The following is a 19,403-nucleotide window of genomic DNA, read 5'->3' as shown; positions in this document are numbered from 1 at the left end:
ACCTTTCCATGAACTCTAAATGATTTCATGCCAAAATACACAGCCTTTTTTTTCCACAGAAACGTGTTTATTATTCAAGCAACATGTTCTGATTTGTTTGGGGAGAAAATAATGAGGGAGAAATAATTCACACCCAGCAAAAAAAAAAAAAAAAAAAAAAAAAAAAAAGTCTTTTTTTTTTTTTTTTTCCCGGACTATCCTGTTTCTGGTGGCGTAAACAAACCAGAAGAAGAAACAAAGAAATGCTTGGAGTCTGTTCCAATCATCATCAAGCTAAAGATTTTCTTTTCTTAAGTCAAGATTTTTTTTTTTTTTTTTTGCTTATTTCAAGATTTTTTTTTTTTTGCTTAATTCAAGTTTTTTTTTCTTAATTCAAGATTTTTTTGCTTATTTCAATTTTTTTTCTTAATTCAAGATTCTTTTTTTGCTTATTTCAAGATTTTTTTTTTTCTTAATTCAAGATTCTTTTTTTCTTATTTCCACTTTTATTTGTTTGTTTGTTTAAGTCAATTTTTTTTTTCTTAATTCATTTCTTTTTCCTTAATTCAAGATTTTTTTTTTAAGCTTATTTCAAGTTTTTGGTTAATTCAAGATTTTTTTTGCGTAATTCAAGTTTTTTTTTTTTTTTTGCTTAATTCAAGATTTTTTTTTTCTTAATTAAAAAAAAAAAAAAAAAAATTATATATATATATATATATATATATATATATATATATATATTTTTTTTTTTTTTTTTTTTGCTTAATTCAACATTTTTTACTTATTTCAAGATTTTTTCTTGAAAAGATTTGGATTTTTACAGTGCAAGAAACCTTTCCATGAACTCTCAATGATTTCATGCCAAAATACACAAGCACAGCCCTTTATTTTCCCAGAAACATGTTTATTATTCAAGCAACATGTTCTGATTTGTTTGGGGAGAAAATAATGAGGGAGAAATAATTCACACCCAGCAAAAAAAAAACAAAAACAAAAAAAAAAAAAAAGTCTTTTTTTTTTTTTTTTTTTTTCCCGGACTATCCTGTTTCTGGTGGCGTAAACAAACCAGAAGAAGAAACAAAGAAATGCTTGGAGTCTGTTCCAATCATCATCAAGCTAAAGATTTTCTTTTCTTAAGTCAAGATTTTTTTTTTTTTTTTTGCTTATTTCAAGATTTTTTTTTTTTTTTGCTTAATTCAAGTTTTTTTTTTCTTAATTCAAGATTTTTTTTGCTTATTTCAATTTTTTTCTTAATTCAAGATTCTTTTTTGCTTATTTCAAGATTTTTTTTTCTTAATTCAAGATTCTTTTTTTCTTATTTCCACTTTTATTTGTTTGTTTGTTTAAGTCAATTTTTTTTTTTTCTTAATTCATTTCTTTTTCCTTAATTCAAGATTTTTTTTTAAGCTTATTTCAAGTTTTTGGTTAATTCAAGATTTTTTTTGCGTAATTCAAGTTTTTTTTTTTTTTTGCTTAATTCAAGATTTTTTTTTTGCTTAATTAAAAAAAAAAAAAAAAAAAAAAAAAAAAATATATATATATATATATATATATATATATATATATATATATATATATTTTTTTTTTTTTTTTTTTTTTTTTGCTTAATTCAACATTTTTTACTTATTTCAAGATTTTTTCTTGAAAAGATTTGGATTTTTACAGTGCAAGAAACCTTTCCATGAACTCTCAATGATTTCATGCCAAAATACACAAGCACAGCCCTTTATTTCCCAGAAACATGTTTATTATTCAAGCAACATGTTCTGATTTGTTTGGGGAGAAAATAATGAGGGAGAAATAATTCACACCCAGCAAAAAAAAAACAAAAACAAAAAAAAAAAAAGACTTTTTTTTTTTTTTTTTTCCCGGACTATCCTGTTTCTGGTGGCGTAAACAAACCAGAAGAAGAAACAAAGAAATGCTTGGGGTCTGTTCCAATCATCATCAAGCTAAAGATTTTCTTTTCTTAAGTCAAGATTTTTTTTTTTTTTTTTGCTTATTTCAAGATTTTTTTTTTTTTTGCTTAATTCAAGTTTTTTTTTCTTAATTCAAGATTTTTTTGCTTATTTCAATTTTTTTTCTTAATTCAAGATTCTTTTTTTGCTTATTTCAAGATTTTTTTTTCTTAATTCAAGATTCTTTTTTTCTTATTTCCACTTTTATTTGTTTGTTTGTTTAAGTCAATTTTTTTTTTTCTTAATTCATTTCTTTTTCCTTAATTCAAGATTTTTTTTTAAGCTTATTTCAAGTTTTTGGTTAATTCAAGATTTTTTTTGCGTAATTCAAGTTTTTTTTTTTTTTTGCTTAATTCAAGATTTTTTTTTTGCTTAATTAAAAAAAAAAAAAAAAAAAAAAAAAAAATATATATATATATATATATATATATATATATATATATATATATATATATATTTATTTATATTTTTTTTTTTTTTTTTTTTTTTTTTTTTTTTTTTTGCTTAATTCAACATTTTTTACTTATTTCAAGATTTTTTCTTGAAAAGATTTTTCAAGATTTTTTTTGCTTAATTCAACATTTTTTACTTATTTCAAGATTTTTTCTTGAAAAGATTTGGATTTTTACAGTGCAACAAACCTTTCCATGAACTCTCAATGATTTCATGCCAAAATACACAAGCACAGCCCTTTATTTTCACAGAAACATGTTTATTATTCAAGCAACATGTTCTGATTTGTTTGGGGAGAAAATAATGAGGGAGAAATAATTCACACCCAGCAAAAAAAAAAAAAAAAAAAAAAAAAAAAAAAAAAAAAGTCTTTTTTTTTTTTTTTTTTCCCGGACTATCCTGTTTCTGGTGGCGTAAACAAACCAGAAGAAACAAAGAAATGCTTGGAGTCTGTTCCACTCTTCATCAGACTACAGAACTCGGTGGAGTCCATTTCAGGGCCGTGGATGCACAGATCTGTTGCAGAGCACCAGTTGGATGTAAAGCAGATCTGTGCAGGCCTCTCACATTTCCATCAGATCTGATTCACAGCAGCGGTTATATTTATAGCTGTGTGTATGTGTGTGTTAGTGTGAGTTCATGCATGTGCGGCTTGAACATGTGAATGAAAAGTGGCAAAGGGCCTGAGAAGGCTGCAGTTAGCGTGGGAACCTGAGGGTCACAGCGGGGGGATTGACTTTCTAAACAGACTTTCACAACACTGCAGCACTAGTCCACTGGTGGAAACAGGAGGAGCACATCTGAACCGCTTCATTCTGACATGGACGAAATAGAAAAAAAAAATGTGCACAAGCGTCTGAAAAACACACATTTCACAGTTTTTATGACCTTTTAACCTTTGGCTGTGGGACTGACGACTGATTTTAACCCATAAAGACCCAAACATCCACCGAAAACTAAAACATCGACTGACTTTGAATGTTTAATATCTGTTTATCCAGTAATTCTATTAACCCTTTCATGCATAGTGGTCACTCCAGTGGACAGTTCCTCTACAGCTTTACTCTTGTATATTCATGGGTTTTGTTGTTTTAGTTCCATATCAACCAACACAGTGGACACTTATGCATCATCCCATAAACTGCAATTCATACCATTATTGTAACTTTGCTGTTCTTGATTGTTTCTTGAGTGGAAATCAATTGTTAATATTTATTTTTTGCATATTATCTCCATGAAGTGAGTAATAACTAGTATTAGAACATGTTAAAATGTGAGAAAACATCAGATTAGCTGCATTAAACATGGTTTCATTTCACTGTTTTCATATCACTTTATGATATTGGGTTTTAAATACATGTTTCTTTGCTTCAACAATAAAATTCATGGTGTAGCTGAGTGGACATTTTTGTAAGTCCATGAAAAACAGGTTGATTTTTAAAAAAATTCAATCACTTTTTTTTTTTTTCATGCCTAAAGAGGAATAAAAACACTCAGGAAAAAAAAAAATCTTGATTAAGGTTCTCATAATTCATGCATGAAAGGGTTAATATATGTAAATAATTGGTGTAAAATACAGTTGTTCATCTTCAGATATGACCCATTTAGACGTTCAGAGGGTCTGTAGTTACCATGGAAACGCTGTCATCTTCCATGACATTGATTCACCAGTAAAACCCATGGAGTTGGATCAGTGACAGTGGATGGACACATTGGGTTTAATCACTTAAGAAAGGTTAATTATAGTGAAAAATTAATTTGGAAACTGCCACAAAAGAAGCACTACACAGAAAAAAATGTCCCTCTAAAAACAAGTTAAAAAAAAAAAAAATAATAATAATACATGATATTTTGCTTGAATTAAGCCCAAAAAAATCCTGAACTAAAAAAAAAGAAATCTTGACTTAAGACAAAAATAAAATAAAATAAAAAATATTTAACTAAGCAAAAAAAAATAAAAAATAAAAAAATCTTGAATTAAGAAAAAAAAAAAAACAACAACAACCTTGAATGAAGCAAAAAACAAAAATAAAAAAAAAAAATCTTGGATTAAGCAAAAAAAAAAAAAAAAAAAATCTTGAATTAAGAAAAAAAAAACAACAACCTTGAATTAAGCAAAAAACAAAAAGAAAAAAAGAAAATCTTGGATTAAGCGAGAAAAAAAATATTGAATTAAGCAAAAAAAAAAAAAAAAAAAACTTCAGAGTAGTTTAATCTTTTTTTTTTTCTTTTTAATGACACATATAAAGCAAATTAACCCCTAAAGAATGAATTAAAATGATTTTGAAAACTGCCACCAAAGCAGCACTACACTGAAAAGAATGCCCCTCTAAAAAATTTGTTAAAAAAATTAATACAAGATATTTTTGCTTGAATTAAGCCAAAAACATCTTGAAGAAAAAAAAAATCTTGAATTAAGCAAAAAAAACAAAAACAAAACACTTTAAGCAAAAAAAAAAAAAAAAAATTTGAATTACACAAAACAAATCTTGAATTGATATGATAGATTTGACTGAAAAAGTCAGTTTTTCTTCCATTTTCTTGGTTTTGATATAATAACCTTTGCATTTAATCTAAGCTTTAATGAACATCTACATAATCAGTGAATTAAATATAGAAACATTCCTGATTTATACTGAAGAAATGCAAAATACAGAGGATAATGTGACAATAAATGATGATAAATCAGCTAAGGAAGGTTAAATATAGAGAACAATCTGTTTGGGCAGTGACACATTAGTAACACTGGGTCTTTAAGGGTTAAGGGGTCATCTCTAGTGTTGACGTGGATGTGGAATTTCTCAACTGCTGAGTAAAAAGTCAATTTTTTTTTTTTTTTTTGCGTAAGCGTTGCCTAAACTGCTTCACATCTGCTGGGTACGTTTTATTTGAGTCCGCATCCCCAAATGTATTTATACCATGGGAATGTGATGTTAGCTCTGTTTATAGATCACATAAGTTAATTATCGGTAAAAATACCTAGCCTGGGTCTATGATTCTAAATCTGCTTAAATATTATATGGTTGTGGTAACGAGTTTGTGGGAAAAAAAAAAAAAAAAAAAGCACACCCACTTGATGTGAGGGATTCAAATAATACACGAAGGCAGTAAACACAAACGGGTTCTTTAACTTGGACTAAATGTGGGGAAAATGGGGCGATAAGCTTGGTCGACTCACATCTGAGAATTCAGCGTCTCAAAGGAAATACTCATCCTTTTTTTTTTTTTTTTTTTAACAGATGCTTAACACACGCAGGAAGTGAACAGACAGCAGCTACGAGTTAAAACCCAAAATCACTGAAGCAGTGAACACGCATCCATCTGACGCCTGTACACGTCTGTGAAAACAAACAGCCCTTCCACAGACCCACCACTCGTCTTTGTGACATGAAGTCTATTCCACGACATTATCGACCCGCTGGTTAATTTGTGATTTTAAAAGGAGTGTAATTTTTCAGTCTTGCCAGTATTTTCCCACATGTGGGTCTGCTGGAACAGTCAGTCCCACACATCCGCTCACATGCGTCCGCTCTCAAACAGGACTGACGGAGCATTTCCCTAATTGAGTATTGACGCAGCGTCTTTGACTTTAATTCTTCCTGTGTGTATTCTACTGTCTGGGAGCGGGGGGGGGGGGGGTTCAGTCTACCCCATTAGGAGTTACTGACCTGGACGGATAACTACATGACCTGAGGGTGAAGTGACATGAGGGGGTGGGAGGCCACATGGACCCCAAGCTGAGGGGAAAGCAGTCCACCAGCTTTATACACATGTATACACATATATACACACATGTATACACACGTATACACACGTATACACATGTATACACACGTATACACACGTATACACACGTATACACACGTATACACACGTATACACACGTATACACACGTATACACATGTATACACATGTATACACACGTATACACATGTATACACACGTATACACACGTATACACACGTATACACACGTATACACACGTATACACACGTATACACACGTATACACATGTATACACACGTATACACACGTATACACATGTATACACTGAGGACTAGGACAGACTCAAGCACTGGTTTTACCCTCAAGTGGTTAAATGTGACCCCCCCCCCCCCACACACACACACACACACACACACATACAGACTGAATCCCCCCCCCCCCCTCCCCATCTAATGGACAGTACAATACTCACCCTACCTCAGTGCAATACTTACAACACCAAAAACCTTATTTTCCTAATCTCACCTGTATATATTCTGCATTACCTGCAAATATATATCCTGTATTATCTATATATATATATATACACACACACACACACACACATACATAAATACATGCATACACACACACACATATCCTGTATTACCTGTATATATCCTATGTGACCTGTATATATGACCTGTATATATCCTATATGACCTGTATATATATATCCTATATGACCTGTATATATGACCTGTATATATTCTATATGACCTGTATATATGACCTGTATATATCCTATATGACCTGTATATATGACCTGTATATATATCCTATATGACCTGTATATATGACCTGTATATATATCCTATATGACCTGTATATATGACTTGTATATATGACCTGTATATATCCTATATGACCTGTATATATGACCTGTATATATATCCTATATGACCTGTATATATGACCTGTATATATATCCTATATGACCTGTATATATGACCTGTATATATCCTATATGACCTGTATATATATCCTATATGACCTGTATATAGGACCTGCATATATATCCTATATGACCTGTATATATGACCTGTATATATATCCTATATGACCTGTATATATGACCTGTATATATATCCTATATGACCTGTATATATGACCTGTATATATATCCTATATGACCTGTATATATATCCTATATGACCTGTATATATGACCTGTATATATATCCTATATGACCTGCATATATGACCTGTATATATATCCTATATGACCTGTATATATGACCTGTATATATATCCTATATGACCTGTATATATGACCTGTATATATCCTATATGACCTGTATATATATATCCTATATGACCTGTATATATGACCTGTATATATCCTATATGACCTGTATATATATCCTATATGACCTGTATATATGACCTGTATATATATCCTATATGACCTGTATATATGACCTGTATATATCCTATATGACCTGTATATATGACCTGTATATATCCTATATGACCTGTATATATATCCTATATGACCTGTATATATGACCTGTATATATATCCTATATGACCTGTATATATGACCTGTATATATATCCTATATGACCTGTGTACTAATTCCTCTATTTCCACATGTCCACTACATGGAACCAGTTGGACTCGGTCTGTCTCCTGTTGTTGTGCGTCTCATTTTCTTTCCCCTACCTTCAGAAACTTGTATTTGAGGGGCTACGACGTTTGTTGCCGCACCAGAACCGGAACTGGACCTGGATGACGGCCTGGTGTTCACTCTGCCGCTACACTCACAAGCACCGACAAGCAGCGAATCAAATGAATCCCATGCTGTGGACAAATGTTTGAGCATACTGGAGGGATTCCACTGTTTAGAAGAAGCTCTGACAGTGTTCCAACTGGACCTGGTGTCGTCTGTTTAAACCGGTTCTGCCTCAACACCATGTTCTGACCAAAACAATGCAGCGTATGCGTGACGTCATCGCACATGCACAACGAAGGCGGAATCGATAAAAAATATAATATAATAATAATAATCACTGAAAAAAATGCAAAATGGAGAGGGTAATATTATGATGAACGGTGATTTAATCACTTAAGAAAGGTTAATTAGAGACAATTAATTTGGAAACTGTCACAAAAGTAGCACTACACTGGAGAAAATGCCCCTCTAAAACAAGTTAAAAAACAAATAAATAAATAAATAATAATAATAATACAAGATATTTTTGCTTGAATTAAGAAAAAAAATCTTGAATTAAGTCAAAAAAAAAAAAAAAAATCTTGAATGAAGAAAAAAAAATCTTGGATTAAACAAAAAAAAATCTTGAATTAAGAAAAAAAAAAAAAATTGTATTAGGCAAAAAAATAAAAATAAAAAAATCTTGGATTAAGCAAAAAAAAATCTTGAATTAAGCCAAAAAAAAAAAAAAAAATATATATATATATATATATATATTCAATTAAGTGAAAAAATAAAAAATCTTGAATTTAGACCGGTTCTGCCTAAACACCATGTTGGCTACATTCTGACCAAAACAATGCAGCGTACGCGTGACGTCATCGCACATGTGCAACGAAGGTGGAATCGATAAAAGCAGACTCGTTAAGCGGGCAGGCAAATGATTTCAAGGAATCGAGCTACTGGGATTCGGTTCTCAAAAAGAACCGGTTCTTGATTCCATCCCTAAATACGACCGAAAATGTTTGACCATTTAATTGGAGTAATTTTAGGGGAAGATGAGTTTCCCCTGCAGTCTGTGAGAAATCACCTCTGATTCACAAACACAGACTAAAATGCACTTGGTTTAAGCACTTAACATTTTTATGGGTAAACAGTGGTTCAGGAATAGCCTACACACACACACACACACACACACACCAGTAATTAAACAGACAAATGGCCTGTGGTAGATCGGTATCTGCCATGCAACTGCGTTAGTGGGCCCTGAATATCTCATTTAGGAAGGATCTGCCCAAGGACACACAGTGAAAATCCCATTATCTCTCAATCACACAGACAGGAAACAACAGACATCCAGCTGACACTGTCCTCTGAGATAAACACAGCTAACGGTAAGCACAATGAGCTAATGACTGCTACAAATAAAGCCCTCCTACCAGCACAAACGCTACATTTACTAGTTCCTTTAACGGCCCGTTCATACGCTCCGCAGAGGCACGTTTACCGACGATTCAGGTCTGGGCTAGGGCCGTTAGAAAATATCGGTTCTGCAATATATCGCGATATTTCATTTCACAATACTGTATCGATTTTAAAAAGTACTGTATAGATTTTTTAAGGTATTTTTTCAAATGCAGATATGGCGGAGGTTTTTTTTTTTTTGTTTATCTTTATTGTTTATATGTTATTTATTATTATTTAACATTGGTATGAATCGCAGTGTATGGGATGGTGCATGCACTGCAAAAATCTAAATCTTACCAAGTGTATTTTTCTTATTTCTAGTCAAAATATCTCATCACACTTAAAATAAGACATAATCACCTAAAGAGTTTTTTTTTTTTTACTTAATTCAAACAAAAAAAATCTGCCAGTGGAACAAGTGTAAATTATCTTGGTAAGATTTCTTTAAATCAGATTTTCCAGATCTATCGTCTAAAAATCAGTTCTTATATCTCACTGAAAAGTTCCTCTTTAGGCGAACTGCTTAATTCAAGGTTTTTGCTAAATTTAAGATTTGTTTTTTGCTTAATTCAGCTTTTTTTTTTGTTTAATTCTACTTAATTGAAGATTTTTTTCCTTTAATTCAAGCTATTTTTTTTTTTGCTTAATTCAAGAGTTTTTTGCTTAATTCAAGAGTTTTTTGCAAAATTATTTTTTTTTGCTTAATTCAAGATTTGTTGCTCAATTGAAAATGTTTTAATTCACATTTAGCAAAAAAAAACTTGAATCAAGCAAATAATGTTGAATTTAGCAAAAAAAAAAAAAGTTTGAATTAAGGGGGAAAAAAAGAGTAGAATTAAGCAAAAAGAATCTTGAAATTAAGTTTAAAATATCTTTAATGAATCAAAAAAAATCTTGAATTAAGCAAAAAAAAAAAATTGAATTAAGTCAAAAAATCTTGAATTAAGCAAAAACAAAAATTCACAAAAAATCTTTAAGTAAGCAAAAAAACAAAAACAAAAAAATGTTAATTCAGCAACAAAATCTGCCAATGGAACAAGTGTAAATTATCTTGGTAAGATTTGTTGAAATCAGATTTTCCAGATCTATCATCTAAAAATCAGTTCTTATATCTCACTGAAAAGTTCCTCTTTAGGCGAACTGCTTATTTCAAGATTTTTTGCTAAATTAAAGATTTTTTTTTTTTTTTGCTTAATTCAAGATTTTTTTATTTTTTATTTAATTCTACTTAATTGAAGATTTTTTCTTGCTTAATTCAACATTTTTTTCTTTAATTCAAGCTCCTTTTTTTTTGCTTAATCCAAGATTTTTTTTTTTTTTACTTAATTCAAGATTTTTTGCTTAATTCAAGAGTTTTTTTTGCAAAATTTAATATTTTTTGCTTAATTCAAGATTTGTTGCTAAATTCAATTTCTTTAAATGCAAATTTAGCAAAAAAATCTTGAATTAAGCAAAAAATCTTGAATTAAGAAAAAAAAAAAAAACAAGTTTGAATTAAGGGGAAAAATGTAGAACTAAGCAAAAAAAACCTCTTGAATTAAGTAAAAACAATCTTTAATGAAGCAAAAAAAATCTTGAAATAAGCAAAAAAAAAAAAAAAAAGTCGAATTAAGCGGAAAAAAAAAAAAAACTTGAATTAACACTATGTGTCAGTCAGTTCCAAGTCTGTGAATCTCTTTACAACTGTTGTCGGTTGTTTACTTGATTCAAAAATAAGGATTGGATTACAGATTACACCCTGTATTCTCAAGTTTCTTCGACAAAAGTCCATCTTATCTGTCAATGGTTTACTTGGCACCTGTTAAGATACAGGAAAATATCAATGAAATGACAAAAATAGACTGATTTTACATGTCAAATGTAAAATAACATGAAAAACTGTAACTGTGAATAGCCAAAAAAATTCAATTTTTTTAAATTTTTTTTTTCTTTTTTCCACAGAAAAATACAGTTAAAATACATTTGCCAATGTATCATAATTTCACAAATATTTCTTTTCTATTTATGAGATTAAACTGTTAATTTAAAGTTTAATACTGTAAAAAAAAAAAAAAAAAAAGATACAATTACTGACAATTAGCCGTAACAGAAGTATTTGTTCTGTAAGTTTAACAAGACTGGTTTGTTAATTGAAAAATATCTTGTGTAATTACAACAAAAATGTTGAATAAATGTATTTTTGTAATGTATAACACGTATAAGCACTGATAAACTGTCCAAATACAGTTTTTATCAGTGGATTGTACAACTTAGTCTCACTGAAAATGATTTAGATATATATTTATAGGTAATTTGATTGTTTTAATATATGTAAATATTCTTTATTAAACATTACAAGTAAAAAAAAAAAAAAAAAGAAAAATCTTATGTAAAGTTAGGGCAAAAAACTGTATTTTAATTAAGGAAAATTACCGTATTTTTATGAGATGGTTATTTTCCGTTATTTAACAGTATTTTTTCAGCACCCCTGCTGCTGGAATAATACTGTTTTTGTTTTTTTTTACATTTTTTTTTACAGTGTATTATGACATATTGTGACATATCGTATTGTGATCCTAGTATTGGGATTTGTATCATAACACCAGATTCTTGCCAAACCACAGCCCTAGTCTCGCCTTACGGTGGATTTGAAGTGAACTCCAGCCTGACCGCACATTTTTCTACGCTATTATCCAGCATGAAGATCCGATACAGCATGAAAGCCAAGGGTTCATCGATCAAAGTGGAAATCCGCCGTGATATATAGAGCAAGGAAAATCCAAAAATGTGGAACTGTGACACACATCAGCCCCCGCTCACACCAAACTTTATCTAAACATTACCATTTTGGCATTAGTTTCTATATGATCAGACAATTAAAGTCAGTAATATGCTCCTGGAAAAAGCAAAAACGGTGATGAATTGAAGTGAATGAAGTGTCCATCAACACCCACTTGTCCTGTTGAGCTGGTGTGAAGCTCCATGTTCTACTGATGTCAGACCCCCCCCCCCCCCCCCCCCCAGCAGGACCCTCCACTAGTGAAGGATCAAAGCACAACAGACTTTTAGAGCCTACCCACTAATAAAAGCACCTGCAGGTTTTCCACTTCACATTCATATAGGCAAGTCCGAAAGCCCACAGTGGGAGGAATTCAGAGGTAAGCAGCTTCAACCAGAACAAACTGCAGCTTTGGAAAAATCTGTTTATGGTTATACAACTCACACCAATAATTTCTATATAATCTGTATTAAAGACGCACAATGGAACGTTCACACAGGCTCAGTGATTATACGAAGGTTGTTTTATGAGGACGTATTAGGGCCACGTAAGAAAATAAAACACTTGGCACTAAGAGAATAAAGACATAATATTCTGAGAAAAAAATCCTAATATAATGAGAATAAAGTCTTAATATAATGAGAATAAAGTCATAGTTCTATAAAAACTCATTTTTAATGAGAATTAAGTCGTAATATTTTGAGAATAAAGATGCAATTTAAAAAAAAAAAAACTCATTTAAACGAGAATAAAGTCGTAATGTTTCGACAATAAAGTCATAATATAATGAGATTAAAGTTGTAGTTTTAAAAAACTCATTACTTAATGAGAATAAAGTAATAATTTGAGAATAAAGTCATAATATAATGAGAATAAAGTCGTCCTTTTAAAAAAACTTATTTAACAAGAATAAAGTCGTAATATTTCAAGAATAAAGTCAAAATATTTCAAGAATAAAGTCGTCGTTTTAAAAAACTCATTTTTTTAACGAGAATAAATTCGTAATATTTCGAGATTAAAGTCATAATATAATGAGAATAAAGTCGTAGTTTTAAAAAAAAAAGTCATTTAACGAGAATAAAGTCGTGATATTTCGAGAATAAAGTCAATATAATGAGAATAAAGTTGCAGTTTTAAAAACTCGTTATTTAATGAGAATATATTCGTAATATTTTGAGAGTAAAGTCATAATATAAGAAAAAAGTCATTAAATAATAAGAATAAAGTCATAATATAATGAGAATAAAGTGATAATTATAACAAAACTCATTTTTTAATGAGAATAAAGTTGCAATATTTCAAGAATAAATTCATAATATAATGAGAATAAAGTCGTCCTTTTAAAAAAACTTATTTAACAAGAATACAGTCGTAATATTTCAAGAATAAAGTCAAAATATTTTAAGAATAAAGTTGTCGTTTTAAAAACTCATTTTTAATGAGAATAAATTCGTAATATTTCGAGATTAAAGTCATAATATAATGAGAATAAAAGTCGTAGTTTTAAAAAAAACTCATTTAACGAGAATAAAGTCGTGATATTTCGAGAATAAAGTCAATATAATGAGAATAAAGTTGCAGTTTTAAAAACTCGTTATTTAATGAGAACAAATTCTTAATATTTTGAGAGTAAAGTCATAATATAATAAGAATAAAGTCATTAAATAATAAGAATAAAGTCATAATATAACGAGAATAAAGCCGTAATAAAAAAAAAACTCATTTTTTAACGAGAATAAAGTCGCAATATTTCAAGAATAAAGTCATAATATAATGAGAATAAAGTCGTAGTTTCAAAAAAACACATTATTTAACGAGAAAAAAGTCTTATATTACAACTTTATTCTCGTTAAATAATGATTTTTTTAAACTACGACTTTATCCTCATTATATTATGACTTTATTCCTGAAATATAACGACTTTATTCTGGTAGTGTTATGCGTTTTTATTTTCTTCTGCGGCCCTAATCCTCTGTCGTCGGTTGTAATGCTGGCAGTCAGTCATTTCTTGGAGTTAAGGGACTCCATTTGAAGCTAATGACAGAGGATCAGAGGAGAGGATTTGTGTGGCTGTCTCCTGCAGAAAACTCAACCCAAATATTCGACATAGAAAATCAGGACACAGGCTGTTATCTGGGATGGAGGCAATGGGACGCACTTACATGGAGGGTGTTTCCTCAGTTCAGTTTTAACCCTTTATAGGACACTAGAGACTTCAGACTTTACGACTTTTGTGAGAATTTTCAACATTTTTTATTGTTATATAGAAAATCAAGGTTAATGAAGTTACCAGATTTAGTTCCTTACCCATAAGTGGCAAAAAAAATCCAAGAAGTATTTATAAAAAAAAACAAAACAAAACAAGATAAACACATGTAAGGTGAAAAGAACATGTATTTTAGAACATTAGAACATACAGTCAGGGAAAAAATTATTAGACCACCCCTTGTTTTCTTCAGTTTCTTGTTCATTTTAATGCCTGGTACAACTAAAGGTCCATTTGTTTGGACAAATATAATGAGAACAACAAAAATAACTCATAATAGTTTAATTTCAGAGCTGATATCTCTCCATTTTCCATGTTTTCTTGATAATAACCAAAATCACTTCAGCTCTTACATCATCTATGGCAGTGGTTCTTAACCTTGTTGGCGGTACTGAACCCCACCACTTTCATATGCGCATTCACCGAACCCTTCTTTATTAAAAAAATACAATATGATTTTTTTTCAAATTCAAGACACAGGTATATGTTTTACTGGTGCACAAAATGAACTGTGCATTAACATCACTGTGTTCAAAGAACAAAACCAACACAGTGCATGAACTCACAACATATTCCATACCTTTTCACAAAGTCATGACCTTTTTTAATACTACCACACTGAAGTGGTTTTAATTTTTAACCTTATGTATTCCAATAATGAACTTATTATATTTATGCTATTTATCATTTTTAACATTTTAACACACACCCATCACCTTATTTCTATTAGGCTACAATAATAATGAATATTTACTGCAAATCAGTGTGACTTCTGCTGTTGTGTATATGTATGTGTAGGCCGTCAGGTCAACCCAGTTTTCGTTTCATCTCGCTCCGAACTTTCCGAACCACGCAATTTTGACATAAAAAAAGATAACTGTATGTAGTGTATCAAAAAAAAAAAGTTCTCGTTACTCCTTCAGTATTTTTGTGATCGTTGTTTTATTACGGCACTAGCTCGGCTTTAGCGTAACACGATTTCTCCGTCCGTGACGATGTGTCGGTCGTCACATGATTGTAACTGACCAGTGCGGTGACCGAAAAATGTAAACAAACGCTACACATGGCTGCCTCCGTGGTTAACAGGAAGTAGCAAAAGTCATAACAACGATGTGGAAAATACTCAAATAATTAATCGTCAGACGAGTGGAAGAGATTATAAACACTTCTGGATGTGTTGTAGTGTTATAAGCAACAACAATACACCGCGTATATTGGATGTCAATCAGAGAAAGAGTCTCTGAAGCCGTTTGTTTACATACACGGACCTAGCCCGACAAACACACCCGACTAATGAGTCAAGTGTGTGTCTTGACCTCCGCCTAACCCCTGAGACTGACTCACCGAACCCCTAGGGTTCGATCGAACCCAGGTTAAGAACCACTGGTCTATGGCAGTGTACTGACAAAAACAGTGCTTTTAGACATTCCATGTTTTCTTTTCTGTCTGTTTTAGTCACATGATACACACAGGAGTTAGGACTGGAAATGCAGAACCATTGTTTTCGATGACTTTTGATGGTTTAATAATTTTTTCTGTGACTGTAACTTCTGCATAAAAATGTACCTAACGGAAAATGACAATTTCGCCAAAACTCTACTTTTTCGATTAAAAGTTTTTGTGGTTGCAAAAAGTGATTTTTTGGGCGCAGCATAAATGGTATATCACACAAAACTGGAATGGAAAGACCTTTTTCCGCAACTAGAGTCATGTGAATAGGGCTGGGTATCATGGCCAATTTCCATAATCGATTCGATTTCGATTCATAAGGTTCTGAATCGATTAATCACGATTCGATTCAATATCGATTCGATTCAGTATTAATTGACTGATTCAGAGTAATTTAGTGATACCAAAGTACAATTTTGAGTTGTAACCCGATTATTTGAGTACCGCAGTCATGCAATACATCAATACTGGGATCGATATTGATATTAGAAAGGAAATAAATATGACGTTTCAGCAGGAAGTAGCTGAATGTGCTCTGAAATAATGAACAGGACACAAACATTGCCATGTTTGTACAGTGGCACATGAGTGAGACCAAGTCTTCCCCAGGGGTTCACAAGACGGAGCCGCCCGCGCCCAGTCCTGCTCTGAAAAATCGATCTCATCCACTATTAATCGATTACGCAAAATTAAAATGAGATCGATCTAAGATGGATTAAATCGATTTTTTTACCCAGTCCTACATGTGAATTAAAAAAAAAAGGATGTTGACAGACATTACAACAAGCGAAGAAGTAGTGTTTTTTAAAGAAACATGATGCAGTATGTGTTAAATTTACTACGGGGTAGAGGGGTAATATATAATAATAATGAATATATCTGTAAATCAACACTATATTTACATTCGTCGCCATGTTTACAGAATGACTTCTTGTGTTAAAATTTTTTTATTTTTTATTTTATTTAACCTTTATGTACCCAGGCAAGCAATTAAGAACAGATTCTTATTCACAAATGCAGCCTGATCATAGAGCAATGGCTCCTTAAGGGGTGAGGGTTTGGGGGGGGGGGGGGGGGGGGTAAAAGTAAAAACAAGGTTATACAATATACAGAAACAAAGAGTTAATAAATAAGCACATTACAACAATAACAGTAGTCGCTTTTCCATTGATCCTCAAATTGCGCAAATATAACTTGCGCATAAAAATTGACCTAATGGAAAAACGACAATTTCGCCACAAGTCAAATTTTTTTATTAAAAGTTTTTGCGCTGGCAAGAGGTGGTTTTTCAGGAGTAGCGCTAGTGGTATATAACACCAAAACTGCAATGGAAAGAGCTTTTTCTGCAACTACAGTCATGTGAATTAAAAAAAAAAAAGGATGTTGCAGACATTACAACAAGCGAAGAAGAGTTTTTTAAAGAAACATGATGTGATATGTGTTAAATTTAGTACGGGATTGAGGGGTAATATATAATAATAATGAATATATCTGTAAATCAACACCATATTTATGTTTGTCGCCATGTTTATGGAATGACTTCTTGTGTTAATATTATTATTTTGTTTTTTAATTTTATTTAACCTTTATTTACCCATGCAAGCAATTACAAGGCAAACTCTTTTTTTTATGCTGCTTTTTAGATATTTATGCCGTCTGGGTTTTCTTTTTATATTTTAGCTTTTATACTCTTTTATATATATTTATACTTTTTTTTTTTTTTCTTTCTTAAATGACACCTAGGATGATTGCACTTTTTAATTTCGTTGTACCTGTACAATGACAATAAAGACATTCTATTCTATTCTGTTCTATTCTATTCTATTCTATTCTATTCTATTCTATTCTATTCGATTCTATTCTATTCTATTCTAATTAAGAACAGATTGTTATTCACAAATGCAGCCTGATCATAGAGCAATGGCTCCTAAAGGGGTGGGGGGGCTAAAAGTAAAAACAAGGTTATACAATATACAGAAACAAAGAGTTAATAAATAAGCACATTACAACAATAACAGTAGTCGCTTTTCCATTGACCCGCAAATTGCGCAAATATAACTTGCGCATAAAAATTGACCTGATGGAAAAACGACAATTTCGCCACAAGTCAAATTTTCGATTAAAAGTTTTTGCGCTGGCAAGAGGTGGTTTTTCAGGAGTAGTGCTAATGTTATATAACACCAAAACTGCAATGGAAAGAGCTTTTCTGCAACGAGAGTCAAACAAAAAACAAAACAAACAAAAAAAACAGATGTTGACAGACGTAATAACAAACAAAAAACAAAGTGTTGATCCAGACCCCTGTCCACATCTATCTATCTATCTATCTATCTATCTATCTATCTATCTATCTATCTATCTATCTATCTATCTATCTATCTATCTATCTATCTATCTATCTATCTATCTATCTATCTATCTATCTATCTATCTATCTATCTATCTATCTATCTATCTATCTATCTATCTATCTATCTATCCCTCCACTCCTCACACTACCCCCCCAGGTTCCAACAACACATTTACAGATTCTGTTTTTTCTGAAGGGCCCACAACATTTACCTTCCATGGGGTCCACAATTTGTAGCGGTGTCCCAGGAAATGACTAAATATAAATATAAATACAAATAAATATAAATATAAATACAAATATAAATATAGCTGAATTTGAAATGTTTAACGCTGAAAAGTGACACAAATATTCCATCTATCCATGTTCAGACACAGAAGACATGAAGTCATTCTGATGTTGCATACGTTCGGATTCTGAGTCTGATTAGCATCTGCAAATTCCACCTGTCAATCATGTATTTAACCTCCTTAACTGTCTGAAAACAGCTACATCACAGGGTGGATTTTCCACCGCCTGATAACACAGTAAAGGAGCAGATGCACAAGTCTCACGTCCTCGATGACCTCATGAGTTACCATGTGATTAAAGGGAATTATGGATTTTTTTTTTGCGCTGTGATGCTGTAAGACTATCAAGCACTGGAGTCTGAAGTATTTACATATGGACGCTGGTCCCAGAAGATTGATGAGTTCATTTACAATTTACATGCTCTGAGCATATCAACAAAATGAAACTTTTTTGGTGGCAGGTCGTTAGCCTCATAGCATAAATCATACACTATGTGGACAAAAGTATTGGGACATGGTGAATTCAGGTGTTTCTTTTCCAACAGGGGTTTGGGATCAATGTGATGTCATGAGTTGTGTACAGATAACACGCGTCTTTAACCCTTTGGGGTCCACGGTCACAGCCCCGCGACTGAATCACATGACATTTTCAACACGTCGTAGCATCGGAATTCGATCACATAGACCTAATTGTATTCGAAAGTGCGGAATAGACACACTCGCCCACTTTTTCATTTGATGTTAATAGAGCAAATACAAGCGGAGATTTGACGGTTTGAATCCGGAGCGAACAAATGTAAGTAAAAGTAAAGGGGGGGGGGGGTTATATTTCTGACCATATCTTTGTAATTTTTTGTCCTTTTTCAAAATGGAAAAAACTGGCCGAATCTGCAAATTCTAATCCACACACTGTATTATTAGCATAGCAGCTAAGAGTGACAATGACCCCCACCTGAACCTGATGTGGAAACCGGGAGGACTGGGGGGGGATGCCTACATAAAGACATTGTTTTT

The sequence above is a fragment of the Sphaeramia orbicularis genome, chromosome 8, assembly GCF_902148855.1.
Source record: "Sphaeramia orbicularis chromosome 8, fSphaOr1.1, whole genome shotgun sequence".
In the NCBI taxonomy this organism is placed as follows: domain Eukaryota; kingdom Metazoa; phylum Chordata; class Actinopteri; order Kurtiformes; family Apogonidae; genus Sphaeramia; species Sphaeramia orbicularis.
Note: the sequence above shows the minus strand (reverse complement) of the source record.